This window comes from Lactuca saligna, chromosome 9 (assembly GCF_052625555.1).
Source record: "Lactuca saligna cultivar CGN05327 chromosome 9, ASM5262555v1, whole genome shotgun sequence".
In the NCBI taxonomy this organism is placed as follows: domain Eukaryota; kingdom Viridiplantae; phylum Streptophyta; class Magnoliopsida; order Asterales; family Asteraceae; genus Lactuca; species Lactuca saligna.
The window spans coordinates 6,825,263-6,838,635 of record NC_136425.1 but is presented as its reverse complement, the minus strand read 5'-3'; the positions used below and the strand labels follow the sequence as shown (position 1 = coordinate 6,838,635).

The 13,373-nt window shown below is 35.4% G+C and overlaps 1 pseudogene across 2 annotated transcripts; it reads right to left on the bottom strand.

The window, feature by feature from the left end:
- Positions 1-289: 289 nt before the first annotated feature.
- LOC145015733 (U3 small nucleolar RNA-associated protein 18 homolog pseudogene) lies at positions 290-3,254 on the bottom strand (annotated as a pseudogene). 2 transcript variants are annotated; one of them, XR_013666010.1, is made up of 2 exons: positions 2,666-3,254; positions 290-2,144 (listed from the first exon to the last, which is right to left on the bottom strand). The product of XR_013666010.1 is annotated as a U3 small nucleolar RNA-associated protein 18 homolog pseudogene, transcript variant X2 (transcript). The 2 variants fall into 2 exon arrangements; XR_013666009.1 differs by having other exon boundaries at positions 3,075-3,254.
- Positions 3,255-13,373: the final 10,119 nt, after the last annotated feature.

Genomic DNA, 13,373 nt, shown 5'->3' with positions numbered 1-13,373 from the left:
AATCGAAGGACATCTTCATCATCAATATATTTTATGTACAAAAGAACAAAACATATCGACATAAAATATGTAAATATATCAGTTTTATTAATAAGACATTTTAGTGATTTAACTGATTGTTGTATATGTATGTGTCTTAATGGAATGAGATGTATCAATGAGTTTAACCGACTTTTTTGGTATTAAAGCCCAACACACCCCTATCTTCTCCCTCTAGCTTCCACAGTGCATCGTTTATAGATTTTATGGAAAACGGAACACTAAAATAATAGTAAAATAAGCTATCAAGTAAAAAAACAGAAGTACATAATAGTAAAATAAAAAATACAAAGTGAAACCAAAACAGTTTATAGCCAAAAATAATCTGAAAACAGATAGATGTCGCTGTAACTTAATACTATCAAGTAAAAACAAACATGCTTCAATAAGGTAAAAACCAGACAGATGGGGTTTTGCTTGCTTTATGGCTTATGCATGTTGATAATGATTTAACTTGTAAAGCAACACATGACCCGCAGCATTCCCCATCGCCATCATCCCTCCACCCGGACTAAAATCCAAACACCGAGGAAACTGCAACGCCTTATTTGCTGGTGGCCAGTTTGAAAATACAGTAAACGAAGGCACATGCACCAGCTTCATACTGTTCTTCTTCATACTCGAACAAATCGCCAAAATCTGCGCATCACTATTAAACTTGATAAAATCAACTTTTGTTGTCAGATTCTCGATCCTTTTCATCGGTTTTCTGTTTCCCCCCAAAAACTCCTCCTTATTGTAAACATTCACAATCCCACTATCGGACCCCGCTGCAAATATGTTCCCGTTTGGTGACATTCCAAGAGCTGTACCCGTTAAGCACCCTTCATCAACACCTTTATGGAAACAACTCATGCTTCTCGTATCAAAATGGTAGATCTGCCCGTCCCCGCCCGTGGCTACCAACTCCTGCCCGTCATTCCCGAAAGTTAAAGCCCGGGCAGTTCCGTTCATTTTCAGAGTTCCTATTAATTCTTTTGTTTTGGATGACACCAGTAGAATATACCCTTCGTTGCCAATAAACGCGATTGTTTTCGAATCCGGGGAGATTTCGAACGCTTCTAAGCTTTTTTCCTCACGCCCAACTAACGGACCGATTTTATCCATCTTTGCTTTGACCAAGTCAAAGCTGTAAAAAAACTTTCGCCTTCCGGAAAGGATAACCTGCGAGCCATCTGGGGTGAAAGCCGCCTTTCTGATTGGACAATCATCAACAAAAATGGATTGAATTTTCGTGTTTCGTTTTCCATCGATCTGGAAAAACCGTAACTTTTTGTCTAGTCCACCGGTTAGAAGTAACTGACCGTTTCTATGGAACTGAACCGAATTAATCGGACCGCTGGATGGGTCCTGTGCGTTTGCATCGACTAATCTTGAATACTCGAGTAACCCGGGCAGCAGTTTTGAGCTGCCCGAAACAACGAGATCTTCCGTGGTTTGAAGGATACCATCAAAATCTCCGTTTTCTTGATCGCTTTCATCGGAGTTGTAAATCCGTTTGTGTGAATCGGGTCGGGCCCAGTCTGTGCTCGGGTTGAGCTTCATGTGGTGGGCCCGCAATCTTGATACATACTCGGATCCCGATATTAGTTTCTCGTCTTCTTCTTTCCGGATCTTTCTTAAACGGTTGACTTTTGAAATGTTTATGTTGGTTTTTTCTTCCTCTTCGTCTACCCAAACGGGTTTTCGTGGGGCGTGATCCTCTGTGGCAGCAATTTCTATTTCTCCTGTTTTTGCATCCTCTTCGTATACAGACAACACACTGTTGGCAGAACGATCAGTGAAGAACAAAGCAGATTCTTCATCTTCTTCTTCTTCTTCAATGTTCTTCCCAAATTCCACTGGATATAAAGACCCAAACAAGACGTTTTCGAGTTTCTTCATCTCGATTGCTTGCTCAGTTTCAGCTTGTTTGTCCTCTTTTCGTTCTTTCTTTTTCTTCTTAGGCTTCACTGTGGTCATGTTTTCTGGATTTTTTGTTTCTTGTAACACGTCTAATGGTAAAGGCTCTTCAAGATCAGGATTCTTTCTTTTGATCTTCTTGCCTCTGTCTTTAGAAACCGCATTTTGAGAAATCAAAGTAGCCATTGCTGTGACAGCTGTCACTGCAAAATTAAACAGAGCATGTGTAAAGCTAATAATCTTCGTATATAAGATTCTATTGTTTGTGTGATATTTAAGTTCTAAAAAGAGGGAGCAGAAGGCTCTCGTATGTATTGTTGAAAACATGACAAACAACGGTTTTCCAACATCTTCTATCCTAAGGATTCCACAACAAAATTTAACTTTTAAGAAACTAATCCACCAAGTTTACAGAAGGTAAGAATCTTTTGATCTTTTGTTTCTCGGTTTTATTATATAGCAAGTGGAGAATGTAATCAGATTCTTGATAAGAACTACAAAACGGCTTAACTTTCAATTCTGAAATAGATGTACAATAACCACTAACCAGATATGGATTATACAGAATGACAGTTGCTCCAGTATTTTAAATCAAACCAATACAATTGACATATAGCAACGTAGAAAAAAGACTGAGTTCTACATGGTTGGAGCTGTATATGTTAAGCCTTAATACTCATATTCGTTAGCATAGAAAGACTAGCCAGTTAGAGGGACCTGTCACCTGAGTAGCAGTAGACTAAATGTGGTCATGGATATTCCTGCAAGCACTGTTTAAGGCACAATCTCCATAGAGTTCATAGGTTTCAGTTGTAACATCAGAACATCGAAGGCTATTGCCAGTAGTACAAAATACAGGTAGAGCACCCGCAGCTTTTCATAACATAGAGGAATTTTCCATTCAAGCTAACATGCTTCGTTCTAGGTTACAATTGTTAGTGTAATTTACGCAATAACATGTTGTACTTTTATGTAATTGTGTACTGTCCTAATTGAAACATAAAGCTGAAACACGCACTTGAAACATTTATTAATGAACAAACATGTGAATGTGATTGTGGTTTATAATTGATAAATTGAACGTGTCTGGCAAAATGTGAAACTAACTTTAAAGGATGTGTTTTGATAGTTACCTGCCTACCGGACAACGGAGAGACCTGAAGCAGCGAGGAGAGATGATGAACCGACGGAGAAGATACCGAAAAGGACGACGTGTGGAGACGAGTGATGGTGCGGCTGGAAGTCGGCGGGAAAAAAGTCGGCCAGAGAGAATAGACGAGAACGGCAGGGTTTTCTTTTGCCGATAGAGGGCTTTATTTTTTCTTAGATTAAATTACACGAATGGTCCCTATGGTTTAGGATAATTTGTGTGTTTGGTTTTTAATTTATTTTTTACCTCATAAGGTCCTTATTGTTTGTTTTTGTTATACGTTTGATTTCTCTTACTTAAAAATATTATTTTGCCCTTAAAATTTTAATTTATTTAAATAAACACACCCTAACCCCATTCTTTCACCTTACGTTACATACCCCATTATTTTTCTTTATTTAAATAGTAATCTTTTAGGTAAGATAGAGATCAAACGCGTAACAAAAACAAACAGTAAGAATCAAGAGCGTAAAAAACAAATATTACAGACCTCTCGAGTTAAAAAAAAAACTAGGTTAGGGACCAAGCGCACAAATTACTCCAAACCATAGTAACGATTCGTTTAACTTACTCTTTTTCTTATTTTATCAATCAAGTTGTTTATGAGTAAATTACAAGAACGGTCCTTCGGTTTCATAAACTTCTAGTACTTTTCAGACTTAAAACTTTCCAATTTTATAGTTTTGGTATATAAACATGGTAAAAGTGGTTATTTTCCTTTGTTTTTTTTGTATTTTTACATCCTAAAAACCATAATAAAAAATTTCATTTTTATAAAGCATTTTCACAAAAACCATAAGATGGTCAAGTACTGTTTTCAAATCAAGTCCATAAAATTAGAGTAACAAATAACCTCTCAAAAATATAAATCAGCAGGAGGATGGATGTGTATGATCATGTTTTTGTCTTGTCGCGATCATCTGATGTACCTGAAAACATTGAAATGCATGTACCTTAGTGAGTTCCTCCAAAATACCCCACACAACAATACATATACAATGCATGTACATCGGGCCCACAGCCACAAAGATTGGATTTCCCCCGAGCCCACGACAACAAAGATTGGATTGTCCTCGGGCCCACAACACGAAGTCTGGATTGCCCCCGGACCCACAACACAAAGTTTAGATTGCCCCCAGACCCACAACATAAGATTGGAATGTCCTCCTAGCCCTTAGCCTATGATTGGATTGCTCTCGAGCCCACATGTTAGGGTGCAAAGCTCTTCTTGGATGTGGCTTACCCTTTTGTATGTGTAAATAGGCTGAGTCTTTTATATAATTAGGAAGTGGGTGACTCTCATCATGTAATGATCATTTGGGAGTGTTAGTTTAAGAGAGGGAAATAGCAAACATATTTGTACTCTTTTTAACCAAGCTAATGAGAGCTTGAAACAAATTTTTTTTACTCCATGTGGTCATGATTTATATGATGATTCGCTAGATTTTTCATATTCCGCATTTGCCATCATAATCAACACCACTACAATTGGTATCAGAGCGGGTGTTCTTGATTTGATGAAAAATTGATCCATGATGACATTCTAGATTTGGTGGTTTTTCATTTGATCTTTGATCTTCGTGTTTTGGAGAGTTTGGATTCTAGAAATCGAATTCCTCATTGATTATATTCATAATTCAATTTTTTCACTAGAATTCAAGTGATTTTGCTTTCTCTTTCTAGAAAACCCATTCAAAATCGCTTTCTCTCTCTAGAAAAACTCAAGATCTTATCGATTTATCAAAGATGGTTGACTCGCCGTATGATTTTTGGATTGTGATCGTTGAAGATGTCAAATACAAAGTCAACGAAAAGCAATTTTATGGGTTATCGTTAAGCGAGTTGATTTCATAGAGTACTTAGGTTTCTTATGGAGGTTTGAAGGATGATCATGGAAGCTTGATATTTCAATCACTTTGTATGATTGGATGGTTGACTAAAATTGTCTTGTCTATATTAGTCCGTAGTAGAAATCAAAAGGAAGGAGAAGAAATATATATATATATTTAATAAGATATGCATTTCTCTAATTGAAAACTCAAATGATCTTCTTGCTGTTAAGTTTGTTGAAGTTCAAGATTATGGAGTTCAATGTGATGTTCTTGAAGTTAATGACAAGAAGATTCAAGTTGATTCTCATGAAGATGCAAAAAAAAAAATTTGCTCGATTGGAGTCAAACTGATGATATTTTGTGTTCTTGTGATTCGTTTGAATGAATGATTCCTTATCAAAAGCCGTTAATCCAAGAAATTCACAAGTATCGAACTCCAAAATATTTGATTCAAACTTGTAAAGTTGAAGTTGTCAATAATGAAGGTGTTATTGAAATCAAATCTTCAAGATGTAAAAATATGAGAAACAAAAAGAAGAAGAAGATTAAACAGAAGGACAAGCGGGTTTATTCTAAAAAATCGTCAAATGTTGTTGTGAAGCTTAAATCCATGAAGCAATTTTGGGTTCCAAAGCAACAATCTCAAAGTGTTGCATTGAATTTGAAGTCAAAATCCAAAAGTGTTGATGGTTTTTATGAAGATGTTCTTAGATCGTTGAGGAACACGATTAACACGAATAATGAGTTGTACACCACGCATCGTGGGTGGTATAATGTTCAAATTGGATATTTTCTCGTTCCAACAAAAGAACCAAGATCTTCTAAATTTGATTCGTTCATTGCAAATGGAACTCGAATCGTCAAAAAGGCATCACAAATTCTCAGATGGATTCCAAAACATCCATGATTTCGATTCATATTTTACATTTTTTATTTTTGATCGATTTTCCTTATTGGATCAAATCTGTTTCAAACTCATTGATTGATCCAAATATTTTTATTTATATCAAAATTCCAAAAATCATAATTAAATTCAAAATTTGTTTGCTTTCACTGTTCATCCAGAAATTACTGTTCATATACACAATTAATTGTGTCCAAAATTATAATTCAAAGTACTCTCCATTGATCTAAATTTTTAGCCCAAATCTCAAGTTTATTACTATTCATTGGTCCAAAGGATTGAGCGCAGAATGATAATCGGTTAATGTTCATCTTGATACAACCTCATTGATATATATATATATATATATATATATATATATATATATATATATATATATATATATATATATATATATATATTTGGTTCTTCCTTCGTGAATATCATTTTACTTCATTCGATCGAAGTTTAATTGATATTTACTGGAATCGAAAGCCTTGTTGCTTCGTAATGCTTTATTGAATCAAATTTTCCTCAATCTTAGCTTGTATGATCTTTAGCCTGATGTTGACTTCGAGTTATGATCCTTTCGTTTGTAACGACATTCATTTCAGAGTCGGTTGAAGTTACAATAGAGTTCGAATGTTGAAGAATCGATTGAAACGTACCGAAGTTCGATTGAACATGTCTGGCATTGATTTTCAATTAGAAAGCTAAACAGGAACGGAAATATTGCTTGTAATGTTTGAAATCGATTCAATTGAGAAAGTCCAATGGTATAAGTCAAAATTGATTATCTTGATGAACTGAAAAAAGAATTGGGAATAAACTGGCTTGGAGTCGCGATGTCAATTTTGGTCGATGTTATTGACTGGAACAATATGATCTGGGAATGCAGGTTTCGAATGTATGGATGACGAACAGATGGTTGATGTGATGTCAAGTAGCAATGGTCAATAGTTGGGAACGAACTGAGAATAACAAATCGATGGTCTAAGTTAAGTCTCCGCATATAGTATAATCGATTTTAGGGCTCCTTGTAATGGAAAACGAAGGATGAATCGTGAATGGATTTTGATGTCGATGATTGAAAAATCAATTTCGACGGGTCAATTTTGGTCGAGTAGCGAAGTGATGAAATCGAGTGTTTTGATGTCCAAGGCTATATACTGATTTTGAAGACTGTATGCAAGATTTATTTGGAGTCGAAGTCGATGTTTGAACCCTTGGGGATTCGATTGTGGAGTCTGTATTCGTTTTTGATGGTCGATGGTTGAAAACGAAATGGGTTATTGAATTGATAATCGAATGAAATTATATTCGACTGGTCCAAGTAGAGTGGGTTGCATAATCAGAGGACGAAGGACTCTTTGTAAGTGAGATTGAATGTATTTGTAGATAGAGGTCGATGATCGTAAGCTTGATTTCGATGGTCGCAAGTTTGATTTTGTTTGAAGGATTCGATATTAATGTGTCGAACTGAAGTTTTGTGTTGGGTTGAATGATAAGCGAATAATTGATTTTGATAACAAAGAATTGATTTTGGTATCGATGATTTTATATCAAAGATTTGCAAAAAGCGAAGCCTGTGTTGCAATCAGGTTCGATGGTCGAGTAGTGAAGGGTTGTCTTTGTAGTTTGTTGACGAATGCAAATGCATGATATGTGAATTCGCACTTCGTTGCTATGGACCATAAACGATTCATTAACGAATTATTTGAAACTAAAAGCGAAGAGTGTACATAAAAGACTAATTCGTTGTCTGTGTAATGAATTGGGGAAGAAAACAAACAAGTTTCGAATTGAGACCCTACACTTTTGACAAAGTGGCACGAATGGTCCAACTTCGACATTGTTGTAAACAGTTTATCAAGAAAGTTGAAGTTTCGAAATGCTGACATAATTTACCCAACTACGAAATTGGGATAAGAATTATGAGAAATGGTGATTTTTACATTTCAGGTCCATGCAGTTAGTCCAAATTTACACTTTACGCCTAATTTTGCAAATAAGGTAGAGTTTTGCCTCTTAGGATTTTTGGGCACAACGGGTCCCTACAGTGTTCAAAAAGTGATAGTTTTTACCCAAATTTTGGAAATTCTTGCAACTTTCACTCAAAAGTCAAAAATTTTCACAAAAATTGGAAATTTCTCAATACTTTTTCGTGATTGTTTTCCATAGAAGTTTTTTGTAGTTTAATTTTTGGCACACATCAAGGGGGAGTTATGTTAAGATTATTCCTCGGCTGCTTCTCACCCTTAATGGGTTTATAATCATTTTTTGTTATAAAAATGGGGAGAATGAAGACTGAGTATTCGAAGCTTTGGGTATTCATTTGCGGATTTGAAGACCGGTATCATTTCGAGGGGGAGTTTGGTCTTCATTGTGTGAGCTCGTTGGATATTGAAGCCTGTACATCCAATCTTGTGACATCCCTATTTTTCACGGCCAGAAAAGACCAATTTTGTTTATGCTTTATAAAAATCAAAGTACTTCTTTTCATAAAAATGTTGTGGAATTTGTTCTCAGAAAAATACAATAAATACGTTATCAAAATATTTTCGAAGAAACGTATTTTATTCATTTTAAAACGTTTGGGATGTCATCGTCAATACAGAAACATAAGCATAAACATAACTTACATTTATTTACACTAGTGATCTACATCTCTGTAATCTCTCAGTATAATGTGACTTCATATCAACACCTGTGATATAAATAAACTGAGTGGGTCAGGTTGGGAAACCTGGTGAGTACATAGGGTTTTCAACCCACAATAATATAATTATTATGTTTAAACAATCAAACAATCAACCCAATTACCCATCCCCATTATCTTCTTTAATCTTAAGGATCTACCGTAAGAATCAACTATTCCTCGTTCACTTATTCCTAGGGATCATCCTAAGGAATCGGCACAAAGTCCATCGTTGCCAAGGTTTACACAACGGGCACTAAGTCTGCATAGTCGCCAAGGTTTAGGCATCAAGTTTGCATGATCACCAAGGTTTAGGCATCAAGTCTGCATGATCACCAGGGTTTAGGCATCAAGTCTGCATGATCACCAGGGTTTAGGCATCAAGTTTGCATGATCACCAGGGTTTAGAGTACACCGGGTGAACACATCATTCACAACACCTACAGGTTACGAGCCTGCTAGTGTTCCACCGGACTGTCTAGAATAGTCCGTAGTTGTCATCCATACTATGTTGAATGACGGGGCCATCATTTGGGAAAAAGGCTTCTCACATCGTCCACCTCTCACCCTCACCTCGTGGTTTATAACACCTCTCAACTCATCATTCAACTCATATTCCATCTATTATATCTACCCATGTTTACCCCAACATTATCTTAGATATAAAATACATATACAGTTTAAATCATTTAAAACATGTATAAAATCGTTCATTTAGCATAGACAATAAGTACTCAGATAATATGCATATAAAATACTTCATATCTATGTGTAAGATGAAAGTAACTATGCACTCACTTGAAAAGGTGGTGATTCCGAACTCAGACAACGCTTCACTTCTTGAAAAAAAAAATCCTTCCACGAAACCTAGTATTATTACCACTAGAGTTTAGTCTATTATTCACCGGGACTAATTAATAGTCTAGCTATTATTACTATTATATAACCGTTAAATAATACTTATATAACCCATAATAATAGCCTAATTACTTATTATATGTTCTTAATAACGTTAATATGATTAAATAAAAACTATATTAAAAATAACGTATGCGTAGCTCACTTACAGCGGATTTTATAGAAAACCAGGCTTTGCTTGGAGCAGCATTCCCATGCGGAAAAGCTCTTCTTCTCGGAGTCGTCGAGCACTCAGGGGCTTCCGCCTCGTGCTAGGGAGGTTCCCTAGGCTTTTCGGGGGGTTTCGGGGCTAGAGAGAGGTTCTAGAGAGATAGTAAAGAGAATAAAGAATGAGAAAAGTGTGAAGAAAATGAGGGTGGGATAGGTTCTATTTATAGGGTGAAAATGGCTGAACTTGGTGCCACATGTCACCATTTAGTGGCAAGACTTAGGGAGAAAGCAATGACCAAGATTGTGCCACATCACCCATTTTCGCACATCACACTTCCGACTTCTAAAATCTGTAACTTTCACATACAACCTCCGTTTTGACGTTATGTATATCCACACGTAGGTAAAAATAATATCTACAACTTTCATTTTGACTCCGTCGGCTAATTCTTGACCGATCTTAAATTTAACAGTACGAGGCGTTTAGACTGTTAAATGACCACGAAGAATTCGTAACTCCTTCATACGAACTCTGTTTTCATCTGTATTTTTACTGTTAAGTTCCTATTAATGAGATATTCAACTCTCATTTAAGTCATGCAAGCCAAAAACCGCTCGAACTAAAATTCGAGTTTCGGGTCGTGCACTGCTAAGCCAAATCTTAGAAAAATCATAACTTCTTCATACGAAGTCAGATTTGGGCGTTCTTTTTATGGATTTTCTCGGTTTAACATATTTTACGACTTTCATTTAGATCACTAAGGCTAAAAAGTTCTCCATCGTAAAATCACTATTTACGTTTCCCGGTGCCGTGCCGGTTCCGTCGCGAAACTTCAACGGGTCATAACTTCTTCGTTATAACTCGGATTTCGACGCTCTTTATATGTACGGAAACCTTGTGACATATTATAAAACTTGGTTAAGATTATTTATTCTAAATAATTGTTTGTCGAAAAGTCATTTTCGACCCCTATTACCTCTAAATTGACTAGCCCAGATCTACGGGCATTACAAATCCTAACTTTAAGGGAGAGAATGTTAGGGTGCAATGTTATTCTTGGATGTGGTTTACCTTCTTATATGTGTAAATAGGTTCAATATTCCCTATAATTAGGAAGTGAGTGACTCCCATTATGTAATGATCATTTTGGAGTGTGAGTTTTAGAGAGAGAAATAGCAAACCCATCTGTACTCTTTCTAACGAAACTAATGAGAGCTTGAAACAATATTTATTTACTCCATGTGTTCATGATTTGTATGACGATTCACTAGATCTTTCATATTTCACATTTGTAATCATAATCAACATTGTTACAATTGGTATCAGAGCTCATAATCACCACTACACCACAACATAAGAATATAATGCCCTCCCGACCCTTAACCTAAGATTGGATTACTCATGAGCCAACATCATAAGACTGGAATGGCTTCTCAACTCTCAGCTAATATATACCAACATCCTATACACAATGACACATACTATAATACAAAGTATACTGAGAAAATTCACCTCGCATTCTAGAAGATAACAGTAATGATTATAGATCCGATAACCAGCTCTATAGGTCACGTATACAACAAATATGGACAAATCCTCAATCTACAACCCAAAACCCTGAGTTTGACCTAAAGATAAACTGGGTCAAAAAGTCAACATTCTAGTCAAAGTTAACACTCCAAAAAACATTAGCCGGTCACCACATTATGACCACCCATTGGTCACGTTGTGGCATAATGTAGACAAAATAATTGTAGATCAGACCCTCGTCATGTCATGACGACCAAAGTGTCACATCATGACGAACGCTCTGGACAGACTAAAGCCTTAAGCTCTTAATCCTTTAAGCCATGCAACCAAACCTTCAGAATACTTCTCTATCTGAAAATACCATAGAAATCGTATCTTTTTAGACATGCATGTCCAATGTGTTGGATTAGTGTCTAAGTCCATAACTATTTTGGTATGTACTTGACCCGATGGTGCATGGTCCTTTTGGGTTGCCTTCACCAAAGCAACTTGATTGGAGAAATGAATAAAGAGAGAGAGAGGATAATATGATTTATTAATATGTTATAAGAATAATATATTAAAGGAGAAATCATATTTGTTTAATTAATATTGGTCAATAATTAATTAAGAATTAGTTTTGTGATCAAATGTAATTAATTAAACTAGAGGGGCTGATTTGTAATTATGTGATAGTTACAAAATAAGGTAAGGATTATCTTATTTATATGGTGGACGAATTTAAGGTTGGAAAGAATTAGAATTCGAGTATGATAAGGATTCAAGGATTATCTTATTGGTTGCTTAATGGATAATCAACTAGATAAGGATAATGACTGAAACCCTATCTCTACACCTATATAAACACCCCTAGGGTCATGAATTCGTGTATCCCTTCCCAAGAGGTCCTAGATACGAATTCTAACCTCTCACCTCTCTCTTTATACCTTCTCCATTTGCTTATGGTGTTTGTAAACCATTAGAGGAGTGACACTTGTGACTCTAAGCATTCCAAAGTCAATCCAAGGTGGAGTTGTGATTGTTATTGCTATATAACAATCAAGGTATGTTCTTAAACCTAATTATATGTTAATGTCGATTTCCATATGTTAGAATTAGAGTTTATAGTCTTGGATTCAAAGCATGTACAATAGAGAAACCTAGATCCAAGCATTAGGGTTTGTATGAGCACATAGGATGTCTTATGACCAAAACCCATTAGTGGTATCAGAGCCTAGCTTGGTTTCAATTGTATTGATGCTTGTATATCTGAAAAATTAGATTTTTTGAAGTTTGGGAGGATGGACTCGCCGAGTCCATGGCTGAACTCGCCGAGTCCATGCAGACTTGACGAGTCCAATGCCTGACTCGACGAGTCGAATCGTCAGATGGAGGTTTTCTCGGATTTTCTTGCTGTATTTGCTTATGGATAGTTTCCTTATCATGTTAGATCATTATTAATCCGATTATATGATATATTTGACTATATTTGTGATCTAAATAAAGATAATTATCAATTAACAAGATAATTGTTTCCTTATAAGATAATTGATTAATTATTTTGAGTAAATTGATAAATTGTTTTGCAAGAAATCATTAAATAAATCAAATATGGATAATTATGTGATTAAATGTTAATTTAAAATTATTTGTTATTTGATCCTTGTTGTTATGAAAGGTTTCATATTTTCCCCTTTAGGTTTTATAGTTTAAATTTGAACCCAAAAGTTTTGGAGTTTTGAAATTTAAATAGTTAAAACCCTAATGTTTTGAAAAAGGTTTCAAAACTTGCCCTCAAGTTTTGGAATTTAAAAGTTGATTAAAGGTTTAATTAGAAATGTTAAATTCTAAAACCCTAGTAATGTTTTGAAAAGTTCAAATCACACCCTTATGGTTTTATTAATTAATTAAGGAGTATAATTAAAAGAGGTTTAATAAATCCATAAAAGTTTAGGTTAACCATTTAATTGAATTAAAAGTGTAATTGTTAAAGTTAACCATATAGTATTTTAAAAGTGTGAAATACACCCTATACTATATATATAACATTAAAGGTCTAACATTATATATATGTATGAGTAAAAGTCAGTCTTACCGTTAGTAGGCCTCATTCACGAAGCTGGTCTATAAGGGGTGTTTAAGGAAATTACCTATAAAATGGCGATTGAATGGGTATCCACTCTTACCCACCGCACTCTTGACTAGTGGAGGGTCGTTAGCCGAACAGGTAGGATAGGACGAAACCTTCCATTATAAGTATAATGAAATACAAAGTAACTAAATGTTTTTCA